Genomic DNA, 12496 nt, shown 5'->3' on the forward strand with positions numbered 1-12496 from the left:
AAGGGCCGTCATCTTTTCACTCTCTAGAAGCCTTTCAGAAAAAGCATTTCATTGTCCCCTACAGCGGCTCTCTAAAGGGTCAGTGCCAACATTTGTCAGGCCCCAAATTGGAGGCACTCTGCATCTCTATCTAAGCTATTTTGAAATAGTTTTTGCTACACTTTGTGTGTGCAAAAACATAAGACCTTCCATGCCTTCATTTTAAGAAAGGCTCTCAGAACACCACCAACCAAGAAACAGGCCTATAAAATAGTAACTAGTAGAGTCTGAGCCAACAGGTCAAAAATACTGGGTGAAAATTGATTTTAACTTTTAAACCTGTCAAGCAAGTCAGTTATATTTTCTTTAAAATCGACAAGATTTTTCTAAAATTGGTCTAGATCAGCTTTCCAAAAAAAAATACAAAACCCAGCTTCCAAGACACACATCACATCACCTGCACTATGCCAAAACACAGTGACATTTTGCGGAAGTCTGACCAAATACACCCAGACCTAAGTATCCTGGGTATGTGGGCTGCCCTATCCACCCACCCTTTTCTCTAGAGCCATTGTGTTCCCTTCACAGACCCCTGTGAATTCCCTCTGAACATGGCCACCATTTCCGGTCCAGGGAACATATAGGCAGGACCAGAAGAAATCTGGGAGCAAAATATGTGAGATGCAGCGTGACCTAATGAATAGAGCACAGGCCTTAGAGTCAGAAGGAAAAGGGTTCTATTCCCAACTCCATTACTAGTCGGCTATGTGACCTTGGACAAGTCATTTAGCCTCCCCTGTGTCTCAGTTACCTCACCTGTAAAATGGGGATTAATGCTGTGAGCCCCATGTGGGACGTGGACTGTGACCAATGTCCAACCTGAGTACCTTGTATCTACCCCAGTACTTGGGACAGTTCTTGACACATAGTAAGCGTTTAAAAAATACCATCATCATCATCATGTAGGTTCTGAACATAACGACACATGGGGCAGAATCCAAAGGAAAGGGGAGACTGGCCAGCTTAGTACATGTCTACCAGTTCTGGTATACTCTCTCTCAAGCGCTTAGTACAGGGCTCTGCGCACAGTAAGTGCTAAATAAATACCAATGCTTGATTGACTTCTTGCCTTACTCCTCAAAAATTACCCCAACTCAAGGAGATTTTTTTAATAGTTTCATTACAAGGCTGTATGTCATTCAGCTTCTGATAACCTAAGACTCCCCCCATGTCCTCCACGACCTACTGAATCTGTTTTTCCTATAACGTGCATAGTCAATCTTTCCCTATGTCTTCACATTTGTTTTTTCATCTTCAATTATTCAACTTTATGCTTGCCTGTTTGGAATTTTTCCAATTTGTCTAAGTCACTTTGAATTCTAATCCTGTCTTTCCAAGTTTTAAGTGGTACACTCCTTGATGGTGGTAATCATGACCAGGAACACTACGGTACTCTTCCAAGGGCATAAAACATTGCTCTGCACACAGCAGGTGTTGAATAAATCATCATCATCAATAGCATTAACTGGACTTCTACTGTGGACACAAGAGAGTACTAAGTGCTTGGAAGACTACAGTAGAGTTAGAAGACAATGATTTCTGTCCTCAGCAAACTTGCTTATAGTCTGGGGGTAGGGGAGAGACAGACACTTGAATAAAGTACAGAGATGAAGAAGTAATGGCGTATAAAGATGGTAAGTGAGTGCTACTTGGTCTATGGTAACTCAAGTGCTTAAGTGGGATACAATATGGGAAGATTAGAGGTTACTTAGAGAAAATCTCCAACAGGAGCTGTGATCTTAGAAGGATTTAGAAGACTGGGAGAGCTGGGGTCTGTATGCTAGGAGATGGGAGAAAGTTCTAGGAAGTGAGGGTGAAGGGGACATAATCAGGTAGGGGAAGAGATGAAGCAAGGCACGGTGAGTAGGTTAGTAGGAGAGGAATGAAGATTGCTGCTACTGGCGTGTATTTGGGGAGAAAACTGGATTATTAAGAAGAAAGTTGATACAGTGTTTTGAAGCCAAGAGTCGGGAATTGCTGCCCGATGCAGAGAGGAAAGGGCACTGGGGATTTTTGCAGAATGGGGAGATATAACAGTAATAATAATAATGGCATTTAAGTGCTTACTATGTGCCAAGCACTGTTCTAAGCGCTGGGGGGGGATAGAAGGCAATCAGGTTGTCCTACATGGGGCTCACAGTCTTAATCCCCATTTAATCCCCAGATATCTGTAATATATTTTAGAAAAATGATCCAGGAAGCAGAGTGAAGTATGGATTGGGAGGAGATTGGTGGCAGGGAGATCAATGAAGAGGCTGATGCAGTAGCTACGCCAGGATATGATAAATCCATGAACTACACTTTTCTTAAAGTCCATTTTCCACAGACCATGAAGTAAAAGAATAGCTCATGGCCATGATAAGAGCAACTGATTTTTTTTTCTGATTAGGACAACTAGCATGTGTGATGCCAGTCAACTGTAGAGTTATATGAGAAGGCATTTACCAGGGCCGACCCTTAATTAATACTGTCGATTATGATAATGATGGTATTGTCCCCAAAATATACTTCGGACGAGCATGTCAGAAGCTATAATCTAGGGTCCCTACCTGCTTTTCTAGGCAAATACCAATCCTACCTTGCAACATATCATACAATTACAAAGCCAAGAATTGGCACCATTTAAAAGTCAACAGTGTCAAAATTCAAACATGGAAATCTGGCACTAGCAATTACGAAAAGGTGTAGAGAGATAAGGATGTGGTTAGAATTAGGATTAGCATTGGATTGTGGATAGAGTTGGGTATTGGACAAGAATCAGCATGCTCACGTCTGTACCAGAGAAGCTGGCAGAATGCAAAGGCCCTGGAATGCTCTCGGTCAGTGCTCAATGAGAAGAGGGATCCAATATTGGAGGAGCAGAGCAGCAGAATCGAGGCCCGGGGGTGAAAATCTAATTTATTCCAACTGCTTCTTCATGCAGCAGTTCCGTGTGAACTCCAGATCCCCAAACTGGTCTCTGCCTGCGATTTCCGAAGACTACTTTGTCACTCCCTGCCTATCCTCTTATTCTTAGATTGTGGTCCCCTTGAGGGGAAGAAACCAGCTCCATATTTTATCAGTGTTCTTTCCCAGGGCTTAGTATGGTGATTCGCACATGGTAGGTGCTTAGTAATTGCTAGTACTGCTCCTTCTACCATGATTTGTTTATGGGTAGCTCTCTGGATCAAAAGCTCCTTTTGGGCAGGGAACGTGTCTACCAATTCTGTTGTACTCTCCCAAGTGCTTAGTACAGTACTCTGCACATGGTAAATGCTCAATAAATACCATTCATTGATTAAATGGTACCTCTTGGGTCTGCTCCTCTGGTAAACAAATCAATCCCATTCTAGAGAGAGATAGATCCCTCATGTGAAGAAATTGACAGATCCCAGGGTCCCGCTTCATAAATGGCACTTTATGAGTACTTTCCCACAGGGACAAGTTAAATTCAAGTGACTATGGGAAAATCAACAGTACTAATTGAAACATCTACCATAGTGGAAATAGATGCAGATGCACATTATCATAGGAGGACATAATTTTGATCTCTGTCAGGCCAAAGGAAATATGGGAGATAAGCCCCTCAGAGTCCCAGAAGAAATGGTAGTAAATCTATAAGACTCCATAAATTTCACTGACCATTATCATTGGCCACCAGTCATGATGTACAACTTCAACTTTATTATCTCTGGTCCTGTCTTCGCAGAACAGGGAGGGATGGAGAGAAACCTACACGCTCCCATAAAGTATCTACATTATCAGACTGAAGGCTGGAATGGTTAGACCCTCCCAGATACACTGTCCCTTAGTGAAGTCTTCAAACCATTGACTCCCACCTTGGCCCAGCTTTCTATTCGTTCAAGAGAAGGAGAAAAGCTCAAAGACTAGAATCTAAAATGGAGATTTGGGGGAAAGAAGGGGCTTGGGTTGAGTCAAACCTAAGCTCAATTTACTGAAAGCTTCAAAATATTACCAGTTTCAGTTTGAAGTGCGTCAGCAACGGTTCATTTTTTTCTTTTTATCAAAACACAATTAGACTGTGGTGAATGACAGCATAAATCTTAAATAGGAGAGATAGAAGAGAAAAAGACCACCCGAGTGGAACATAACTGTAAACCTGCCCATAAAACTATATTCGAATTCTGATCTTATATACAGAAATGCCTTTAAGCTTCCCAGCAAGATGCACTCACTGACTTCCAAAGAAAGTGTTACCAATTAAGCTAAAGAAACTTTAACAGTCAATTTTAATTACACAAAAAGATGCACCAATCACGTTCCAGCTCGAGCTGAAGTTTTTACTAGAAATGACTGGAACCAATTTACATGCTTTTATGTTGCGTCTAGACTTTAATAAGTGGTTTAAGCACTAAGCAATTCTATGCCAGCATCAAGCTAGCTGCAGTACACACTGCACACAGAAATATAATCGCTATCAAGTTCTCTCTGTAGCTCTTGCCCATTCTATCTGAAAATACATCCCTTCATTCTGGTTTCAAAGGCAACGAGATGCAATATTTGTGAGGTTATCTACAGCAGACCCCCTCCCCCCGACACACACACCCCTTCAATTCAGATATTTTTGGTTTCCATTAAGTTCATCACTAGCTTACTAGAAGCCATGACTTTTTACTGAACATACCCAAGGAAAGAGGCAGTTCTGAAGCAGGTGATAAAAGAAATCTCTAAGGCATCTACAATTTGTCCAGAGCTGTTTTCTCTACCATTTTCTTTCTGTACATCCTCAGATCCTCCTGGGGGAATCGATCCTCTGTAAGCTAATAGGGAATCGGGTTGCTAGCTCTAGACTTGCAAATCTGGGCAAATATCTCCAACATGGAGTCAGTAGAACAGCAGTTCATACGGGCAAGAAATTAAATCACCTGGCTCCCCTATTGTTTGAACTCCACAGATTCTGTTACCAGCATCAGCTCTTCTTGCCATGATAGAGGGCTAATGGGAAGACATTTCTTTGATCACTGCTGTAGGTCATATAATTGCTCTCAAATGAAAACGACCTTGTTAAATAGAAAACGACCACTTATTGGCTAGGGATTTTAACATCGCCTTCAAGGAGTATAAATCTATATGTGCTAAATGGATTATTGAAGAGGAAAATACACTACTTAAATCTACAGCCACACTAATACTTTAGGAAAAAAATAAATGGGCAAAAAAATGTATATGTACGTCTGTACACATGCTGCTAACACCATTCTCACCTGTTCTTGGTCTCAAGGATCAGGGAGAGCTTGGTTATCTGAAATCTACAAACAGTCGATCATTTCAAACTCCTCCTAAGTATCAGAGCTAATTTGAGTTACTTAGACTGAGTCCCATGTGGGACAGGGAATGTGTCCAACATGATTATCTTGTATCTATCCCAGGGCTTATACAGCACTTGACACATAGTAAACATTTCAATACAACAATAACATAATAATAACAATAATAGTTTCATCTCCCTCTGCCTCTCTGTGATACAAATTAATGGAGAAATTGATAAAAATAGCAGGCAAAGGAAGGAGGAGGAGGAAAACAACAAGGAAGAAGAGAAATGAGGGGCTTGAATAATCAAGGATAAGCCATGCTTGTTTGATGAGTTAGATAAGCTTCTGGGCATGGAGTTTTCTTTGACCTGCTTCTGCTGGTATGGTTTATTAAGCTTCCATAAGGTGTGAGGTAATCCACAATCCAGGCATCTTAGAGCACGCAAGGACAACAAAAAAATAACTTCCATGCCAACATACAGTTGTACTTCATGATGATGGAATAGCCCATCAAGAAGAACAATGGACGATCCTCAGTCTAGGTATTTCAGAAAGTATATTTCAGGACCGAGGATCTGTGCCACTGAATTGGTTTCAGGGTCATTGCCATTTGCCCCCCTATCTTCCCCAAGAGGCACTTTCTCGCTGGGGAATGGAATACAATCAGCAGGGCGATGGGCAGGGGAAAAGCACACTGTGAAGTTCCTGCAAAGCTTCTCACAAGCAGATATAATCACAGCATAATGCTGGGGTGTTTCAAAGAGCAATAATGGTTGGCTGCTACACTCTTTGCCAACCATGTTAACTCGCTATTTTTCAGGATTCTCAAGGGGTCCGTCCACCTCCTGGAATAATGTCTTAAGTAATCATTCATCACCAAAACCTTCATCACTGAAGGAAGAGTCCCAGGAAGGCTCTCCCCTAGGTGCAGAGTTGGGATTTCAACTCAGGTATCCTGGTTCCCACAACTGTGTTTTGCATGACTCTTGAGGCAAAGTAATCACGTTAAATACAATTAAGAGTTATATAATATTGAGTGCCCACCCTTCTGTCTAGTGGCGGGGGGGTGTCAAAAAAAACCTCATCATTTCTGCTCTCAGTCCCCATTTGTCTTATGCCAACTTAGATGAACGTGGCACAGTTCTGGACATCTGCTGTCATTTCCAGGTTTCCAGCTTTGTGGCTGGGAATTGGCTCCAAAGACCTTCCTTACCAACTGATCTTCTCTTGGGATCTCTCTCACCTGAGAGTTGCTGATAGCAGGCAGAGAAAAGTAGTAAGGGGTCCAGTGTCCTATTGAATACAACTCCTGTGATCTAGAGGTTGCATGGCAGGTGATGATGAAATGTGGGCATCAATGCCCCCTCCAGAGACGGACATTCTAGTCAGAATGGTTTGCTGCTCTTCCGTCTAGAAGGCATGGCAGGGATTAACATTTCCAGGAAGGTCCCATTCTCGATCTCTTCCTCATGGTATTCCCAGACAGTAGGTTGTGCTCTTTGGGATCTCTGTGCTAAGAACACCAATCAATCAATCACATTTATTGAACGCTTACTGTGTAAAGAGGACCATACTAAGAGCTTGGAAAAATACAGTACCACAGAATTAGTAGACACAATTCCCTGCCTATAACGAGTTTAGTGCCTAGAGGGGGAGACAGACTTCAAAGTGAATAAATAATTTATAATATATCATTTAAAGATACGAACATCACAAACAAGCACGCGATCATTTCTTCTGTCAACATATCGGGCTGTACCCAGACTGGACCATAGTATCAGACAAATGTTCCTTAATTCTGCATCCACGCTGGAGAAGAAGTACTGGTAGTATTTATTGAGTGCCCATTTGGTGCTTTGCACTATACTCAGTGCTTAATACAGAATAAATAAGTGGCAGATTCCCTGCCCATAAAAAGCTTGCCTCTAAAGGGGAAGGCAAACAAACTCAAAACTCAAATCAGCTTCCCTCGTTTTCTTCATTTGATATCAGTCAATCAATCAATGGTATGTATTGAGCACTATGTGCAGAGCAATGTACTAAGCATTTGGGAGAGTATAATACAACAGGGTTGGTGTACACATTCCCTGCCTGATATGCTGGGGGTGGAGAAGCGGGTTTACTGTCACCACTCTATTAATTAAGGTATCCTTGGAAGTATGCTGATAAACCTCCAGAATTCAGTGACAGCATTTATCTCTGTAAGCAGATAGAAATCTCTAACGTTTCCCCAGAGTTACACGAACTCAGTCTTCTTCAGTCCGCCCATAACACTGTGTTAACGGTAATGCTTTGCATATCTACATCCATCTGTACTTCTAGAGCACAGGTTTCAGAACATAGGAACTCCTGGTTGTTTCCCTTAGTCAATGTCAGAGAAGGTTTTAAGTTTGAAGAGTTTCTCGGAGGACTCCAAAATCAGTACCCACGTCCTTTGTGGTCAAGCACACCCATATGAAACAGACTAAATAAAACCAAGTCTTAATAAGACCAAAGAATGAGTCAAAAAAAGTCTCCCTCAATTCCAGAAACTAGGGATGAACAAAAGGTAGAATCCAGAGCTTCTGGAATCTTTCATCTTTGGCATTAAATATTTCTTCATCTTGTAAACATAGGAAGGATGTAATAAATGTAAAAATGGTACAAAGCATCTCAACTGAAATGATCAGGAGGAAGACTTGCCTCTATATGGGGTGAGGTGAAAAGACAGGACTCTTCAGGTTAGAGAGGTGGAAGTTGAGACAGCATGATTCAAACCCATAAAATTGAAGCTGAGAGGACATGATTAAAGTCTATGAAGTCATGAAGGGTGTGGGGATAGAGAACAGAGTATTGCAATTCACTGAAGCTTGAAGATGGTTAGTTCAAAATACCCAAGGAGCATCATTTCTTCCCTCAGAAGGCAACAACAAATAGAATATATCTTGCTACAATCAGAAAATAGCAATATTCAAGATTTAGTTGAGAGACCCAGAATGGGTATCAGAGGAAAATGTTGAGGATGTTAGAAAACCTATCCTTCACTGTAAAAATGGAAGTTAAAGAAAGAGGAATATGATACTGTTCCTCCAAGTGACTTTGAAGTCACTGTCAGAAACAGGAAACTGCTGGTCTAATCCAATATTGCATCCCTTGTGTATTCTATCTTCCTATCCCTAATTTGAATACACCTTGGTTAGTTTAAATATAAGTTTAGGCATTTATCTGTGTACATACATATACCCTATCAGGAACATACATACATTTATTATGGAAACATTCATTTATTATGGAAATGTATTATGGTAAAAACCCTATATGAGACACATCTCTGCACAGAGTAAGTACTCAATCAATACCATTGATTGATTGGTTGTGAGACAATAACCACAAGAAGCAGCATAATCTAGTGGACAGAGGACAGGCCTGGGAGTCTGAAGGACCTGGATTCTAATCTCATCTCTGCCACTTGCCTCTGTGTGAACTCAGGAAGTCATTTAACTTCTCGGTGCCTGAATCACCTCATCTGGAAAACGATTCCTAATGGGACAGATTGATTAGCTTATATCTATACCGGACTAAATACAGTGTCTGACACATTGTAAACACTTAAGAAATACCATTTTTTTTAAAAAAAAAACTGCCTTCTTTACTTAGATTGTGACGTCTCTGCACGACAGGGGCTGGGTCTGATCTGATTATCTGGTGTCTAGCCCAGTGCTTAGAACAGTGTGTTACACAGTAAATGTTTGCAAATACCATTAAAAAAAAGCCAAAAGCTCGGTCTTTCTTCCAGGAAATGCAAGAGATTGGATAAGTTATCCAATTTAGATCTATTTTAACCAGGAGGATAAAGCAACAAAAGATAGCTCAGCTCTCAGCAATAGTTGTGATTAACAAAGCAAGAAGAATGAAGAGGGTTAGGAAGCTTACTTTTCCTGTTTTGCATTTCCATCTGATCCCACTAACCCAATTCATGGATGTGAATGGCTTCTAATCAAAGCCATTCCCACTCTCACTTTAGACAGAAACACCACGTAGGTGGTTTATAAAACTTCCTTTCTGCATTGACCCTCCAATCCATGCAAGAGGTCAAAACCATTTATGTTGCTTCAAAGGCTCAATTGTGATTCAAGCCAACAATTTGGCGATGATAGAAGCATATGCAATCCCTTAGTCGTCTACAGAGTTAGGATAAACATCATGAAAGATTGTTATTGTTTATTCACATACCATATTCAACACTATATCCTTTTACACTCAAGAAAGATGACTTTTCAAAATGCCATATTTCATGTCTGCGGCCTGATTTCCACTGTAGTTATCAGATCTATAATTCTTTTGGCCAATTCCAGTCCTCAGACCCACATGTTCAATTCCCACAGGCATCCCAAGGAGGAGTGGTTACAATTCTGAGAGACAATGAGAGCAAACATCTCCAGGAGAAATGTCCCACTCCACTGATTAACTTTAGGATCAAACCCAAAAAGGCAGTCACCGGGATTGATTCATCAGTCCCCATATATAAGACTCAGTAGATAAAAGTGATGCTTGAGATAGTTCATAAAATTCAGGGTTTTTTTGTTTTCTTATACTATTCGTTGAGCACTTACTATGTGCCAGGCACCATTCCCAGCACTGAGGAAGACACACGGTAATCAGGTTGGACACAGTCCATGTCCCCCACATGGGGCTCACAATCTTAATCCCCGTTTTACAGATGAGTTAACTGAGGCACAGAGAAGTTAAATGACTTGCCCAAGTTTGCACAGCAGACAAGTGGAGGAGCCGGAATTAAAACTCAAGTCCTTCTGACTCCTAGGCCCGTGCTCTATTCCCTAGGCCATGCCGTAGATTTTGAAACTTCCTTCATGAGTGATTTCTTTAATGCTTACATACAAATCGACCTTCAAGAAAGGTCAAAGCTTAGGATACTCTAGAGTTTTGTTCCTAAAATATAGGTTGATTACCTACACGGACATAAAGCAGATCTCCTGTCACTCATCTTCTTCCACTGCCCCAATCAATAAATCGGTGGTACTTATCAAACACTGTACTGAGCTCTTGGGAGAAATTCAATTCAACAGAATTGGTAGACACATTCCCTGCCTACAAGAAACTTACAGATGTATAGGTAAGTACCCCATTGTGACAAACAATAAACAAACTGTGTCATTTACTGTTGTACCGTTCTCTCCTAAGCGCTTAGTACAGTGCTCTGCAAACACAGTAAGCGCTCAATAAATACAATTGAATGAATGAATGCAACACTCTGTATCCCCTCAGGTGCAGATTTTCTATTGGCCACTCGCCACTTTCAAGCTTCCAATTACCCTTAAGCTGATCACTCCCTGAGGCAGAATCTGACATCAAAAGTTCCATGGACGTGAATGATGCACAGTCAAAAGTTACGTGGACATGAAAGTTAAGTGTCCTATTTAGGAAAACAAGTCAACCCCATCTCCTTGCCCAAGGGATGCTTCATCTTTTGCTGCAGGGATTGCTTTAGAGCAGAGCTCCCCTGACCCAAACACTCAGTTCCATCCCGGAGCTGGCCAGAACTACATCGGCATCCACCCATCGAAGCCACAGCCTCGTTAATAGAAATTATCGAGTCTCCTCTATGCAGAGCACTGAACTGGAAGTAGGAAACATATAACCGAGTAAGAGGATTCTTTCCTTGAGGAGTTTACAGTCTACTGGGGTGGGGACCAGAGGGGTGAATAAGGACACAAACCGGCAAACATAGAATTGGTGAAAGGGTAAGGCCCTAAACACGATTAGTAACAGAAAAGTTACTCCTAAATAATCCCACGATAAAAAGATAGATCCATTAGTGCTAATGTAGATGTTGAGGTGGCATGATCAGGAAGGATGGAGATTAATCAGAGATTAATCAGGATTAACCAGACAGGAAATGACATGGCCAGACCAGCCACCTGCCGCTTATATGGCTTGCCAGCCAGGCCCACCTGGGCCAGTCCCAGCTCGCCCCCACTCTAGGTGGAGGAGAATGGAGCACAGTCACCAGAGCAATTGCCCCGTGGCATTTGGCTGGCTCTCAGGCTTCTCGAGGCTAATTGATAAAACTAACCATTTGGATTACATTGCAGTTTCTAAACTAAAACATTGTCAGTTACTAAGAGAGAAAGGAATTTTGATCCGGTATTTGAGGCAGATCACCAGATTGGATTTCATGCTGATGAGAATTAACCTCAGCTTCCTGAATAGTCAGCAAGAGTTGACATGACCCCTGGATAGTACCGCTTTGCAAATCAATCGACCACGTTCATCGAGCACTTATTCTGTGCAGAACACTACGCTAAAGCAGAAAGGACAGTCCTCTCATTACAGTCAATAGCACATTGTCATTATCAATGTCCCAAATTTGTCGATCCCACTATAGCAGGCAGACCATTGCCAACAATAAGTAGAATTTTATGGTATATGTCAAGATCTTACCATCTGTCAACCACTGTTCTAAGTGATGAGATAGATACATATCAATCGGGTTAGACATAGTCCCTGTCCCCCTTGGGGCTTACAGTCTAAGTAGGAGGGAGAACAGGTATTGAATCCCCATTTTACACTTGAGGAAACTGAGGCTCAGAGATGTTCAGTCATTTGCCTAAGGTCATATGACGGGCAAGTGGCAAAACCAAGATTAGAACCCTGATCCTCTGACTCCCAGGCTTATGCTCTTTCCACTAGGGCACACTGCTTCTCTAGACATAGTCTCTGCCCTCAAATGTTTGGATCTCCAGGTAGAAAACTTTTAAATGATTTACAAACATACACTTGCATTTTCAAATATGAGGCTGCAAGGTAAAATATCTACCTTTCCTGGGATAAAATCTAGGATTGGTGAAGGACATCAAAGTGTCAAACCCTCCACGGCATCATAAATGGGCACCCCCCCTTCTGCCCACCCTCCGCTTCAATAGGGGCATCGAACTGGGCTGCAGTAGTCAGAGGAGGGAGGACCAGCAGCTGAAGGCAAGTTCCCTTCAAAGTGCCTCGAACCCCGTGATGGCTGCAGTGCCAGGCTGCAGCTTTGGCTTCTGTACAGATAGATTCCTTAACTGTATCCCCACTTCTCTCTGAAAATTTGGGGAGCAAAACATAGAGAGAGATCAAGGGATGTAAATACCTCGGAATGACCCTGATTTTTTTTCTTTGGTAAGCGTTTTGGGTTGGGGCCCGTATAAGGTCCTTGTTGGCAGGAA

This window comes from Ornithorhynchus anatinus, chromosome 9 (genome assembly GCF_004115215.2).
Source record: "Ornithorhynchus anatinus isolate Pmale09 chromosome 9, mOrnAna1.pri.v4, whole genome shotgun sequence".
Taxonomy (NCBI): domain Eukaryota; kingdom Metazoa; phylum Chordata; class Mammalia; order Monotremata; family Ornithorhynchidae; genus Ornithorhynchus; species Ornithorhynchus anatinus.